The sequence below is a fragment of the Balaenoptera acutorostrata genome, chromosome 9 (genome assembly GCF_949987535.1).
Source record: "Balaenoptera acutorostrata chromosome 9, mBalAcu1.1, whole genome shotgun sequence".
In the NCBI taxonomy this organism is placed as follows: Eukaryota; Metazoa; Chordata; class Mammalia; order Artiodactyla; family Balaenopteridae; genus Balaenoptera; species Balaenoptera acutorostrata.
In genome coordinates this window covers 49,933,717-49,945,235 of record NC_080072.1, presented here as the reverse complement: position 1 = coordinate 49,945,235, position 11,519 = coordinate 49,933,717, and the positions used below count along the sequence as shown (strand labels likewise).

Here is an 11,519-nt window from a genome sequence, read left to right as displayed (position 1 = left end):
CCAGGTATCTTATAGGAGTACTCCGTACAACTAACACTTTCAAGTGCAATATTAGCAGAAATAGAACAAGATGGTAGCATTATGAATATCTATGCAGATCTCCTTATTGCACAGCAAAACAAGATGGATATTCTATTACTGATTTCCACTTTTCACCTTGTTAGATTAGTTTTATGAAGAAGAATGGTGTCTCTCCTTCCAGTTGCAAGGGCTTGTGGAGACATCTATAAATTTTTTCAGAAATGCCTTTCCCTAGTAGTTGTTAATTAATAAGACTTGCATTTCAATTTTATTATTTAGCTTTTCAAGGAAAAAAGGCATGGTGCTTGCTTCAGCAGCACATATACTAAGAAAAAAAAGGAAAGAAGGCATGGAAAATTAAATTTTACCAAAAGTAATAGAGAAAAGGCAAAACAGAATTTTTTAAATAATGATGCAATAAAGGGCAAACATGTTCTTCACAGGAGTTTTTTTAGTGGGAGAGCTAAGTCAAAAAGAAACAAAAAGATTGCCCTAAAATGCATATTATAAAACGTAAGCATTCACATAAAATCAAGTATTGTCAGATATATGTAAATAAAATAAAAATGAAAGTGTCTAATTCATTTTTACTAAGGTACAGTTCTGGGACCCTCAGTTTCTAAAACTTCGTTTCTTTAATAGTCTCCTCAGTTTTTAATTTTTTTGTGAAATAAATGTGTTCTATTTCATGGTTTTTTATGAGCATGTTAGAAATGGTTTCAGATGCAAAACCTCTAACATTCATAGCTTCTCTTAAGCTGTATGGACTTGTGCATAAAATATTTAGCACATTACTTGAAGAGCTATTATATAACCAATCCATATAGTAGGCTGGAGCCAAACCAAGAGAGTGTACTTTGTTTTCTCTCACCCTCACACTGTTGGTTATCCTTTTGAATTAGTTTTTATATGAATGTTTACAATCTAAGGCTCTGACTTCTGAGTGATTGAGGTTGTTGGATCCATCTTGCCAACTAGCAGGCCTGCTCCCTTAGTATCTGCTGCCTAGAGTGGACATTTACTTAATGACAATGAATGCTGACTCCTACTCTGCCAATAAGGTTTAAAGCTCTCCGTGAAGATTCCAGCTGGAGAAGTGTTACCTTAAATGAGGCTATGGACAACTCCACAATCTCCCAAATCTTGCTAGGTCAAGAGGAAAAAAAAAAAGGGTCTTTAGAATGGGTAATCCCCATCCTAAGAGGACACACATTTGCCCATTTAATCTGAGGTCTCTCATCTGAGAGTTAGACGATTCTAATTGCTGAAGCTGCTGGATTTATTAGAGTCTAAGCCAACTTTGAGGGGCCAAGGCCATAAATTCACACAAGAGATTTGGGATTTGGATGAAATTCCACTATCTATATGTCAACACAGGGTCATGAAGACCATGACGCTTGATTTACTCAAATGTTCCTCATGTCTATCAGGCAGACTCTTGCCCGAGGGCCTCTGCACTTGATATTTCCTCCCCCTGGAATGCTCCATCTCCAGGATATCTGCATCGCTCATGCCCTCACTTTCTGCAAATGTCACCTTCGCAGAGTGTCTTCCTTTTCCACCCAAAGAGAAATAGGACCCACCTCCTAGCGCCCACCCCCAAACACTAGGTCCCTTACCCACAGTTTTCCTCCTTAGCGATGATCACCATCTGATACACTGCAGTTGGTTATCTCTACTCCTTCAGTAGAATGTAAGCTCCATGGGAGGTGTGGGGGTCTGGGGGCGGGGGGCGGCAGCAAAATTTTGAATGTTTTGTTCCCTGCTAGAGAAGGCCCAGAAAAGTGTCAGGCACGAAGTGGGTGCTCAACAGCTATAGGGATTATTGGATGGATGAATAAGGGGACGCAGCTTATTATAAGTCAGCCTGTCTGGGAAAGGTCATCCATAGCTAGGGTCCAACTCCCAGACTCTCTCTTCCCCACATGCTACTGGTTATGGGGAAAAGGAGGCTGCGTGCCCCAAGGTGTGCTGCGCACAGAACGTCCTATAATGAATGAACAGTGTATCTTTTCCTAGGAGCAGGGCGTGGTAACGCGGGTCTAAGACGCAGGCCGGGAGCGGGAGAGTGGGAACAGCCCCTTGCCCCGTGAGCCAATGGGAAGAGACACTCTCTGGGCGGGGCTGTGAGGGTCCAAGAATCCCGGGCGGCCCACACAGCACTCTGCGCGCGTTTGCTCGGCTTGAAGCGCAGGAGGGAGTTTTGGCGTAAAGAGTCAAAGAGCGAGTTCCCCTTTCGCATCAGACAGCAGGTAACTCTTGAGCCCTTCCCTTCCCTCTTTCCTTTCCCTCTTGAGTTCGTGGCTTTCAGCGCTGGAATTGAACCTTCGCCACCAATGCCCACCGTGTGACCCCAGGTATGTAATGACCGTCCTCTTCGCTGCGTGTATTTTGCCTGCTCTAAAATACAAAGTTAAATCCCTTGAGCGTCTTGCCAGCGCCCGGATTCTGTGTGGAAGACAAGAAAGGGCAGGCAAACTCGGCCCGAGGCCCAAGAGGAGAGCTGCTAGGACCCCGGGGGTGGAGAACGGTGCTGGCTAGAGGGCGCCGGCGGTGACCGGGCGGGAGAGGCCACTTCCCAGGTTCCAGTCCGCTGCACCTGGGGAGGCGGGAAGCCCGGGACCGGGGTACCCACGTGGGTAATGAGTGCAGTTTGGGTGAAGACCTAGTGTAGCCTTTAACTCGCGGGCAATGCCCGTTTCTTAACTCTCCTGATGTCAGGTGGTATGATTATCCCCACTGTCAAGAGTTCTGATGAATTCAGGCACGGTTCTCTCCCCTCTGCCCGGAGCAGGTGTTTATCCTTCAATCCCAGAATCTTCCCTCCACCTGGGCTCCGCCGTTATTCCTCCACCCTGTGACGCCTCCAACCCCCTCGCCCGACTGAAGACAAAACCGCTAGCCTAAAACTTTGCAGTCTCTGTGCTCCTCGCTACCAATTTCTCTCATTCCTCTTCTAACAAAGTTCTAAAAAAAAGAATAGCGCATATTTGCGCCCTGCATCAGTCACCCTCTACCCATAATAGTGAGGCTTTATCACTCCCACTCCTTCTCCCCCAGCAGAGACCTAAAATTGCTCTCTTCACAGAGGTTTCCACTGAGCTCCCACCCTCCATATTCAAGTACAGTTGGCAGACATTCATTATCTCTTTGAGATTTGACAAATTGATATTGCCTCTCTCACCTTTTTATTTTTCCACGTATTGAAGTAATGTATTCTGATTAAAGAAAGTTGTTACAAATTGTCCTAAACCCAAAACACAACAGTGGTTAATACTTTGATATATTTCATCCATTTTTTATGCAGAGGTTTCAGTTCCTTAGTTGTAATCCTTAATGCTCCTACCATTTGCTTTTAACCATGCATGTGTTGCATATTGCTGTATGACGAGATCATTTTAATGGCTGAGAAATCAAGTGCGTGCCATATTTTTATGCATTTATTTCACTAATCATCATTAAATTTTAATTTGCTGACAATTATTTACTATTCTATTATGCACAAAACTTTCTTTTCTGTATTTGGAATTCTTTCCATTGGATAATTTCCCATAGAGAAGTTACTGATTGAACAGTCATGCATATTTTTAAAGTTCTCCAGAGCTGTGAAACCTGCAGCTTTCCAAGAGTGTACAAATTAACATTTACACTAACAATATCTGCTTCCTTCCATTCTCATCGTCATACGGTATTGTTTCTTAAAGTTTATTTTTGCCATTTTAATAAGCGTGGAGCGATATCACCTGGTTTGTGTTAGTTTTGGTATCTGCTTAAGTTTGAACATTTTCTGAACTACTTGTTAGCCATTTTCCCCCTGTCTGAAAAGGTTATTTACAATAATTTTATTTCAGTGCTTTTCTAATATATTTGTATTATGTCTTTTGGTGATATGAACCTTTTTAAAACCATATTTTAGAGGGGACTGTAACTCATATAGAAGACTGCATTAAACATAAATGTGCATCTTAGTGAACGATAACCCAGTGATCATCCATGTAAACCATCACCAGGTCAAGGAATAGAAGATTACTATTACCGTACTACACTATACTAACATATTACCATTGCTATAGAGTGCCCAAGAGCCCAGGGGAAGCTTCCTGATTACAAGTCCCTCCCTCCCTGCAGAGGTAACACTAAACCGATTTTTATGGTAGTTACTTCCTTACCCCAGCCCATTTTAAAAATATGGCTTTAACACTTACACATACATACATAAACAGTATACCAGTTTAGTTTTCTATTTTTTAGTTCTGATATTTTTATAAATGGAATTATATGGTATATAATCTTTTGGGGTTTGACTTCTTTCACTGATTATGTTTGTGTGATTCATTCTAGTGGCATGTAACTACAGATCATATATTTTCATTGCCCCATAGGATTTCATTCTATGAATTTACCAGTTTATTTATTGGTTCTACTATAGGTTTGCTCTTGGATCTTTTCCAGTGCTTAGGAATTACAGACAATGCTGTTATGGCTATTTTTGTATGTCTCTTGGCATATACCTGCACACACACATTTCTGTTAGGTATAATATATTCTGAGGACTGTAATTGCTAGGCCATAGTGCATGCATAAATCCAATTTAAAAACAACCATTTTATTTTAGAATAGTTTTAGATTTACAGAAAAAAGAGTTCTTGTGCACCCATTACCCAATTTCCCCTATTTTTAACATCTTGTATTACTGTAGTATATTTGTAACAACTAAAGCAATTAATTAAAACTATTAATTCACACTTAGTTCAGATTTCACTATTTTTTTTTCCTAGTTCTCTTTCTGCCCTTGGATCCTTTCTAGGATACCATATTATCAATACTTTTAGGCATCTTGTCTCCTTAGTTTCCTCTGGTCTGTGACAGTTTCTCAGTCGTTCCTTTTTTTTGATGACCTGGACATTTTTGAGAGTTACTGGCCAGGTATTTTGTAGCATTTCATTTAGGTTTGTCTAAAATTTTCCTCGTGGTTAGACTGGGATTATGGATTTGGGGGAAGAATATCACAGTGGTTATATGCTATTCTCATCAAATCACATCAGTGGTACACACTGTCAACAGTGACTTATGGTTGATGATATTAACCTTGATCAGCAGGCTAGGGCAGAGTGTCAGGTTTCTCCACTTAGCAAATCACTAAGAATGATCCACACTCCTGGGTGGGCGTGGGCTGGGGTTAAGATCCACCTCCTGGAGGAAGGAATAGCTACATAAAGTATTTGGAATTCTTCTGTAAGTAAGATTTGTCTCTTTCCCCCCATTAATTTATTCATTCAGTCATTTGTATCAGTACGGACTTATGAACATTTGCTTTATACTTTAGGTTATAATACTACATTACTTACTTTTGCCATTGGGAGCTCTTTTGGGTTGGTTCTTGTATCTTTTTGACCTACCTCATCCTTTTCTTTTCCTTACTTTCTGGCATAACAAGAAGCTTTAGACTCAGTTTGTATACTCCCAGCCCCAGCTCTAGAATCAGCAGTTTCTCCAAGGAGCCCTCATTCCTCTTATTGGAGAATGGTATTAGAAACCAAGATCTGGGTCTGGGTGCACATCTCCAATTTTACTAGTTAATGCCAACAGTTCTAAAGTGGTTTTACTAATTTAAACTTCAACTCGTTATTTGTCAAATTTCCTAAAAACATTTGCTGTTTTCAGTTTACCTTTTGTGTTTGAATTCCTATGGACAAGAAGTTTTAATTTCAACATAGTTAACAATATATCTCCTGATATTCATCCTGATTCTTGATCATTTCCCTTATTGTGCCCAAGCTGGTAAGTTCCTCCTTTTCTAAGGTGTAATGAATATGCTCTGCTTTTCCCCCCTCTTGTTTGAAGTATTAACAATGTACTGATTTATGTATCTGAGATTTATTCTGAGGATACTAATTTTTGTCTGAATGGTTTACACGTTGTCCTAATAATCTACACTGAATGCTTCCCTTCCCAATTATGATGTTTCTTCTATCATACATTACAATCTCATGGGAATGCCTTTTTCTGAGCTATCTACTCTGTTTCTTTGATTTGTTATGGTAATGTCATAGAGAAGGGCTGATGAGTTGTGTACGAAGCAGTAGAGGGTAAGGCTTTGGAACTGGTTTCAACTGGGGCAATTTGCTGCCCTGTGAACATCTGGCAATGTCTGAAGACATTTTGTTTGTCACAACTGTGGGAGATTGAGGGTCGTAACGGCATATAGTGGGTAGAGGCCAAGAAGGCTGCTGAACATTATACTATGCACTTACAGTATCCCCCAAATAAATTATCTGGCAAAAAGTGTTAATAGTGGTGAGGTTGAGAAACTGCTATAGGAGATTACAGTGGCCCAAGAAAGGAAATCAGACAGGAATGTATGAAAAGGGTGGGAATATCCTGTTTCCTAGATAAAATGTAACTTCTCCAAGACCTTCTCGTCTCTACCCTCTATGGAAAAGAATTCCTCCTTCCTTTGTGTTCTGGAACTGCTAGAGCTCAGAAGACTGCCATTATATATTTAGAGGTCTTCCCTTTCCCCTAGCCCGGTGTTCAGCACGGGGTCAGATATCAGAGCATAGCCACACAGATTTCATTAAATCTGAATTCCCAGTGTCTGGGAAAATAAAGTGAAATTAGAAGGCAAGTGGTACCTAGTAGAAAGAGAATGAATTTTGTAGTCTGATAAGCTCCTTGTCAACTCTGTAACCTGGGCAAGCTTCTTAATTTCTGAGTCCCTGTATCTGTAAAATGTGGATAAAACCAAACTTTCGGGACTAGAGAAAATTCTCATAAAGACCCTGTCACAGTAGATCCTCAACAAATATGGTAATTATTAATATGTGCTGAGTGAATAATTTATTTTGAACAAATATCCTTTCATTATTATAGGTGGTAAAATTTTACATCAATAAATTTGCAAATTGAAATAGATCCTCTTAGGCCACGGGTTCCCATTTTAGTTCAGAACATTTTGGAATTTATGAATGCCGTCGCAGAAGAAGAGCCACACCAGACAACATCTGTTTTCCTCTATCCCAAAAATGTAAACAAAGGAAGACCACAAAATTTTTTAAAAAAACAAATTCCTTCAAGAACAGCATAAAACCTTTGGGAAGGAAGCCAAAGTATATTGTACTCTCTGTCAGAGTTGTAGATATCATATAGTAGAAGCCCAGCAGGGTTCAGAAGTTACAGATCTCTGCTCAAAGTTTCACCTAGAAAGGCAGGAGGAAAATGAAGGAAGTATGGGATATTATGAGAGCCAAGGGGGGACAAAGTATCAACAATTAAGGCATTGTTAAAATAGTAGTAGTATACGTATGGCGCCCTGTAAATTAGGTGCATGTGTTATCTTCCAATCCTTGCGGAGGTCGGTACTGTTATTTGTCCTGCTTACAGATACGAAAATTGAATTTTAAAACGCCTACCTAGTGGGTTTTACAAAAGGGTGGTCATTGGTCTGAGCTATCTCAGTGGAATTGTGGTAGCAACAGTTAGGTTGCAGGGGACTGAGGAGGTATAATACATAAAGTATAGAAGACTGTGAGGACGTTTGACTCTGAAGATGAAGGGGATGTGAAGTGAAGGAAACATTCGTAGAAGACTAAAGTGGACTTGGGCGTGTTTAAATGCTAATGAGAAGGACTTAGAGGACAGGGAGAAGTTGAGGGTAGAGAAGTGAAGAGAGATTTCTGATGGATTAAGTCCCTTAATAATTCCTGACTCTAATGAGATTCAGGGGTGAAGGAATGAGCCATAGAAAAGGGGCTAGAGCCACCTTCTTTTGTTACAGGAAAGAAGAAGGAAAAGATAGGCTCCCATGCAGTGATAACTGTACATCACATATCACATTTTCCCTCACCTACTGTATTTTGTATGTTCTGGAGGAATTTCAGTGTTCCTTTGAAGTTTCCTCAAATTTTCTCCTTTTTGCTTCTTTAAAAAAAAAATTACTATGGAACCTGTTTTGGTCAGATCCTAATCTATAATCTAGATTATTTCTGCAGTGCAGTCAAAACAAACAAAACCCTAAAACAGCCGATAGCTCACCGGTTACTGTAGGAGAAAGTCCTGATTTACTTTATAATTTTCAGATAATTCGCCTTCTGTTTAAGAAGTAAAATCTCCCTCTGTACATTTTTACTTGTCCCATCAATCTTATCCAATCCCATTGGCAAGATTAGGGGGTGGCATATGAAAGGCTGGAAAGGAGAGGGGGTTGGAGAAAGATCTAGGTTGAGTTCTAGCTGTACCACTTACTAGCTCTGTCCCTTAAGGCAAATCACTGAAGAGGAGATGAGGAACTTGAAGACACGGTTTAAATGATTGACTGCAGTAACCGTGCTAAATAAGAAACTGAATAAGGCTCTTAAGATGGCTGATAAATAAGAGGAAAACAGAGGGCTCAAAAGACTAGGATTTGATAGCATTTGAAGAACAGTCACCATGGGAGTGAGGGCGTGAAACTGCTCAATTAACTGGAAGGTATTAGTTGAAGGGTTTAATTAATTTAAGGGACTCTGCAGAGTTTGGGTAGCTGCTGCTGATAAAGTCTGAGTAAGAGCATCAGAGTGAAATGCTGGACTGGAATGAGGTCATGGGGGTTGAGGTGGGCGAGAATGCTGTTTGGGAAGGGCTTTAACTTTGAGATCACCCAGAATAATTGTGGTGTTGGGGAGTGGATGTGAAAGTAGCTTGTGAGCTAAGAACGCAGATCTTCAGGGACTAGTATGGATTTGTGACCAGAGATGACACGACAAGAGGTAAATGGTGATATATGCCAATGGTGACAAATGTGCTTCAAGAGTAACGATGGGGGTACAATAACAACGTTTTATAGGCTGAGATGTATGTTGGGTGTTGGTGGGGGAGAGAGAGAATGAAGAAATTTGCCAATACTTAGTAGGAGCCTGTTCTGAGCCAGTTGATATATGAACTCTACCTTATTTAATCCATACCACAGTCCTCTGAGATTGGTTCTGACATCTTTGCTTTGCAGAAGAGTAATGAGAGATGGGTTGCCTTTCTTTATTTCTTACAGCTCGTAAGTGTGGGACTGGGAGTAACTCTTGGGAAGGTGGAAGAAACATAGATGGGTCTATATTAGAAGAATGTTTTTTTGATAGAAAATGTTTACAGTGGACAGGAAGTCAGTACTGAGCCTGATACAGTGGGATTCAACACAGGTTTGTTGAATTAATCTATGTTTTTAGAGGTATTTCATTTTCTAAACTTACTTTTCCATAGACCCCATTTAGTCCACGTTCTTTTGATTATTTTTTCCCCACTGAAGCTTGAATATTGATCCATGGACAAGATGACAGACTTGTCATCTTCCTCCTTCTTTTCTGATTTTGGGCTGCTACTGTATTTGGAGGAGCTAAACAAAGAGGAATTAAATAGATTCAAGTCACTCCTAAAGAATGAGACTTCGGAACCTGGATCCTGCAGGATACCCTGGTCTGAAGTGAAGACGGCCAAGCGGGAGGATTTGGCTAACTTGATGAACAAGTGTTATCCAGGAGAGCAGGCCTGGGAGGTGGCTCTCAAAATCTTTGGCAAGATGAACCTGAAGGATCTGTGTGAGAGAGCAAACGCAGAGATCAGCTGTGAGTGATGCTGGACTCACATCTGCGGGTGGGAAGAAGGAAGTGGTTCCTGGAGCCCATTGATTCTATGAGAAGGACTTGGGGATTAAACCATTCTTTGGGACACAAGCTCCTTGGTGCTCAAGTACGTTGGATCATTTGAGGAACACTAAACAGGCTGGAGGGTTCTGAGTACTGTTATTCAGCCTGGCTCCTTAATTGGGGGTAATTCATCCATCTTGTACCAATTAGAATGATTAAAGGAATTGCGTGAAAAGAGTTGCCCCATCTAGTGCTCCTTTGCCTAAACTACAAATAAAGTCCTAGGTTGGCCTAAATTTTGAGGACACTCAAATATGACCTTAAATCTTTACTGAAATATGAGGAATGGGCAAAAACTTATTAAGGGACATAAGGCAAAACAGTATTTTTAGTCATTCCCAGGCGTGAAATTCTGTAGACATCTAAAATTCCTTATTCATATACAAGGCTTTAGAGCTCCAAAATGTATATCCATTATTTCTTTTGAGCCTCACCATATCCCTGTGAGGTCAGTACAGTCAAGGAAACTTAGGCTTAGACTAGACTACTTGCATTAGAGTTACAGGGTGGGAAGCATGGCAAGAGGTATCATGCTTCAGTGTTGTTCACACCACATCACTTCACCCTCAGCTAAGCTGGTGGAGTCTGAGGCTTTGTTGGCTCTAGTTTCTTAAACCCAGATGATCATAGAATTGGACCACTGAGGAAAATTCTGGCCCCTGTTCTGGCCATCACCAAATTCTCCTTGTTTTTTGTAAATCTCACGATCCTTTTGGAACCTGTTGCAGGGACAGTCCAGACTGAGACCAGAGGACACTGGGGCCAGAGAGGTACAAGGTGATCAGGAAGCAGTGCTGGGTAAGTAGATGGGCTTTTTGTCAGATTTGGGAGGTTTGAGCTTTTGAAGCATGATGGGGGAAAGTTATCTCCCAGGGGACCTTTGTTCAACCCTTGTTAACTTCTTGCAATAGCCCACCTGTTCTGTGATTATTGTTCAAAAAGAGTTGACAAAACTGGCTCTCTGGACAAAGTCAGAAACAGGACCATGTTAATTCAAAGCCTCAAAAGAGCAGTATTTGGAAGTGGCCAGTCAAAAATTGACAGTCTGATGAACAAAGGTATCTTGATATATTGTTTTATAGACTGAAGAGTCCCTGAGTTGACAGGGATTATTTGGCTTTTTGCATCTCCTCTCTTCCATTAGAAATGATGTTGTAGGGACTTCCCTGGTAGTCCAGTGGTTAAGACTTTGCCTTCCAATGCAGCAGGTGTGGGTCTGATCCCTGGTCGGGGAGCTAAGATCCCACATGCCTTGGGGACAAAAAAACCAAAACATAACATGGAAGCAATATTGTAACAAATTCAGTAAAGACTTTAAAAATGGTCCACATCAAAAGAAAAATCTTTATATAAACAGCTCATGCAACTCAATATTAAAAAGCAAACAACCCAATCAAAAAATGGGCAGAATACCTAAATAGACATTTCTTCAAAGAAGACATACAGATGGCCAAAAAGCACATGAAAAGCTGCTCAACATCATTAATTATTAGAGCAAATCAAATCAAATCAGATCAAATTAATGCAAATCAAAACTACAGTGAGGTATTACCTCACACCAGTTAGAATGGGCATTATCAGAAAATCTACAAACAACAAATGCTGGAGAGGGTGTGGAGAAAAGGGAACCCTCTTGCACTGTTGGTGGGAATGTAAATTGATACAGCCACTATGGAGAACAGTATGGAGGTTCCTTAAAAAACTAAAAGTAGAATTACCATATGACCCAGCAATCCCACTGCTGGGCATACACGCAGAGAAAACCATAATTCAAAAAGACACATGCACCCCAATGTTCACTGCAGCACTATTTACAATAGCCAG

At 40.6% G+C, this 11,519-nt stretch overlaps 1 protein-coding gene across 1 annotated transcript in view; it reads left to right on the top strand.

Annotated features, from left to right (window-relative positions):
* The first annotated feature begins 2,148 nt into the window (after positions 1-2,148).
* LOC103015928 (NACHT, LRR and PYD domains-containing protein 14) overlaps positions 2,149-11,519 on the top strand; it is a 37,427-nt gene continuing 28,056 nt past the window's right edge. The window contains exons 1-2 of the mRNA XM_057553262.1: positions 2,149-2,273; positions 10,424-10,493. The gene's annotated coding sequence lies outside the window, so the exon portion shown is untranslated. The remainder of the gene's footprint in view (positions 2,274-10,423; positions 10,494-11,519) is intronic.